General features: G+C 26.6%; 1 long non-coding RNA gene across 1 annotated transcript; it reads right to left on the minus strand.

The window, feature by feature from the left end:
• Nucleotides 1-1,031: 1,031 nt before the first annotated feature.
• On the minus strand, nt 1,032-2,978 carry LOC126710150 (uncharacterized). Its single transcript, XR_007649584.1, has 2 exons — nt 2,887-2,978; nt 1,032-1,219 (listed from the first exon to the last, which is right to left on the minus strand). It is a non-coding gene; the product is annotated as an uncharacterized LOC126710150 (long non-coding RNA).
• Nucleotides 2,979-3,655: the final 677 nt, after the last annotated feature.

Below are 3,655 nucleotides of genomic sequence, written 5' to 3' on the forward strand. Positions count from 1 at the left end.
TATTTTGGATATAAATATGTTTCTATTATTATTATTATGAAAATGCGCAAGTTTAATTAAAGCATAAGTTTAACTGATAGGTTCGAGTAGAGAGTATTGTCAGATATTTACAGACTACTTATTAATTGCATAAGTTAAATAGTTTTTCTTTTTCTTCACGTATGATAGCATTCTCCATTCATTGGATGCCTCCCTTGATCAAGTTAATTGCAATTTTTGAGCTGAAGTGAAAGAGAAGAAGCAAACTTGTCTTATTTATTTATTTTTCCATATTCTCTGTGTTGGCTTTATTCTCTGTGTTCTCTTTCTTCAGTTTCTCTGTTTCCGTTCTTATTAGTCTTTGTACTTTGTGTCCTTTTACTTCGATTTTTCTGTTCTCTTCTTCTATAGTTTTCTTTCTAGTTTTAAACCCACACTTACAATGTCTCTCTTCTTCTCTCACGTTCTCTCTCTCTATCTATGTTGTTGTTGTTGTTGTTGTTTTTTTTTTTTTTTTTTTTTTTTAAATTTTATGTATGACAGTTATCATTTTTTGTCTTTTCCTAAAATGTAGTTTTTTTTAATCCTAAAATTTAGTCATTTACAACACATCCATAACATAAGTAAATAAAACTTAAATTGGAAATTTTATGTGAAGAGATACATGTTAATTGTATACAAAATAAATCTCACGTTTTTCTCTTTTTTTTTTTTCTTTTTTTTTTAATGTCGTCCATATTTCTCCATCCATATCCTTATATTTAGGCACTAACATATCTGATTTTGAAAAAAAATAAAATGCTAAATTTTAGGGAAAAAAAATTAAAAGTCTAATATTTCATTCTTGTAAAGTCTCTCACGTTCTTGGTGTTGTTGATGTGGGTTTTTTTTTTTTTTTTTTTTTTCAAATTTTATGTATGACAGTTATCATTTTTTGTCTATTCGTAAAATGTAGTATTTTTAATCCTAAAATTTAGTCATTTACTACACATCCATAACATAAGTAAATAAAAGCTTAATTTGAAAATTTTATGGCAAAAGATACACGTTAATTGTATACAAAAGAAATATAGTTTCTATTACAAAAGAAATTTTTTTACAACAGTTTCTTAGATAACAACCACTTTATGTGAGGTTTAATACATATAATAATTCTTGTAAAGTCTCTCACCCGAACTTATCTAATATTCCATTCCAATGACTCCTCAATGCAATCCAAAAAGTTTGTGCGTACGTGAACCTGAGAGAGATAAAAGAATTAGGGTTAAACTAAGTATTTTTTTCTTTTGCTTATCCAGTTTTTATTTTATTTTATTTTATTTAAGTTTCATGTTATATCCTCCTTCCTTTTCATCTTCTTCTTCTTCTAGATATATCTAAATTATCCAACGTGCATGTTATTAAAGAGAAGTTAAAATTTTTAAATTTGATAGTAAAGTAGTTTCTTAGGAGTAAAACATGGGAGAGTGGAATTCAAACAATTTGTTAGGAGTAAAATGTGGGAGTGGAATTCAAACGTGTTAAGGGTTTTTTTTTTTTTTTTTTTTGAATTTGAAAAGAAAAAGGGTCGGCCATAGTTTTTTTTTTTTACAAAACGTAGGATTCTTTTTCTTTTTTTTATACAACGTGGCTTTTTTTTGTTTTTAGTCACCACCAACATTTCAAAATTAAATTTAAAAAAAAAAAAAAAAAAAAAGTAAAGCAGTTTCTTAGGAGTAAAACATGGGAGAGTGGAATCCAAACAATTTGTTAGGAGTAAAATGTGGGAGTGGAATTCAAACGTGTTAAGGGTTTTTTTTTTTTTTTTTTTTTGAATTTGAAAAGAAAAAGGGTCGGCCATAGTTTTTTTTTTTTAGTGGAATTCAAACAATTTGTTAGGAGTAAAATGTGGGAGTGGAATTCAAACGTGTTAAGGGTTTTTTTTTTTTTTTTTTTTTTGAATTTGAAAAGAAAAAGGGTCGGCCATAGTTTTTTTTTTTTACAAAACGTAGGATTTTTTTTTTTTTATACAACGTGGCTTTTTTTTTGTTTTTAGTCACCACCAACATTTCAAAATTAAATTTTAAAAAAAAAAGAAAAAAAAAAAGTAAAGCAGTTTCTTAGGAGTAAAACATGGGAGAGTGGAATCCAAACAATTTGTTAGGAGTAAAATGTGGGAGTGGAATTCAAACGTGTTAAGGGTTTGTTTTTTTTTTTTTTTTTGAATTTGAAAAGAAAAAGGGTCGGCCATAGTTTTTTTTTTTTTTACAAAACGTAGGATTTTTTTTTTTTATACAACGTGGCTTTTTTTGGTTTTTAGTCACCACCAACATTTCAAAATTAAATTTAAAAAAAAAAAAGAAAAAAAAAATTAAAGCAGTTTCTTAGGAGTAAAACATGGGAGAGTGGAATTCAAACAATTTGTTAGGAGTAAAATGTGGGAGTGGAATTCAAACGTGTTAAGGGTTTTTTTTTTTTTTTTTTTGAATTTGAAAAGAAAAAGGGTCGGCCATAGTTTTTTTTTTTTACAAAACGTAGGATTTTTTTTTTTTTTTTTATACAACGTGGCTTTTTTTTGTTTTTAGTCACCACCAACATTTCAAAATTAAATTTAAAAAAAAAAAGAAAAAAAAAAAGAAAGAGTTAACGTGATACATATATATATATATAAAAAAAAAAAAAGTAGAACTCAAATTTAGTGCAAATGCAGTTAGAAATAGATAATTGTGGTTAACCTTTTGATAAAATGAAAAACCTTTTTTTTTTTTTTTAAAGAAATAATAAAATTAAAAACCTAATAAGAGAGTGATGGACATTGTTGACCTTATTTTTTTTAAAAAAAACTCACTATCTATTCATGAGGTGATCATGGTTATAATTTCTTAAAATGTAAACAAATGCTATTAAAAGAGGTAAGGGAAGTCACACTGTTTAACTGTTGGAGAATGATTTTGAATACTTCTTTTGTAGCATAAGACAACCCTGTCTTTGGATCACAATACCTACAACATGAAATGACAATTCATTAAGAAGTACAATAGTGGAGTATATGAAGGAACCATTTATTTCAAAATTACATTTTTTTAAAATAAAGAAGAAGGGGAAAAAAAAAAAAAGAGTTAACGTGATACATATAAGGAAAAAAAAAAAAGTAGAACTTAAAGAAAGTGAATCATAAACAAAAGAAAAGAAAACAAACAGGAACTTGCAAAAGATAGAACCTGAAAATTTGTTGAAGCCTCTGACAGTAAATATCTTTAATATGAAGAAAAAGAGAAGATGATGTAGAGCTAAACTAAATGTCTTTAATTTGAAGAAGAATAAGAGAGAGAAAGTGAGATAGAAACTGTAAAGCGTACGTGAGTTTGTGGTTTTAAAGTGTAGGAGATTTAATTTACATATCTATCCTCGGTGGTTGAAAACTTGTAAGTGGGTATGATGAGGGTATCTTAGGCATGAAAAATGTGGAATCCAAACAGGGGAAGCCCCTTAAATAGTAGTATAGATAATTACATAGTTCGTAAACAACTTTGAGCTACTTAATTAATCAAATTATATAATTTTTATTACAATTTAGCTATTGATTATTACGCTTTGTTTGTTTCATTGGAAAACCTTCTATAAAGATAGTTTTTCACATTTTTCAGTATTTGGTAGTACAAAAAAAATTGGTCAACGGAAAACTATCTTTAGTTAA

Source organism: Quercus robur, chromosome 12, assembly GCF_932294415.1.
Source record: "Quercus robur chromosome 12, dhQueRobu3.1, whole genome shotgun sequence".
In the NCBI taxonomy this organism is placed as follows: Eukaryota; Viridiplantae; Streptophyta; class Magnoliopsida; order Fagales; family Fagaceae; genus Quercus; species Quercus robur.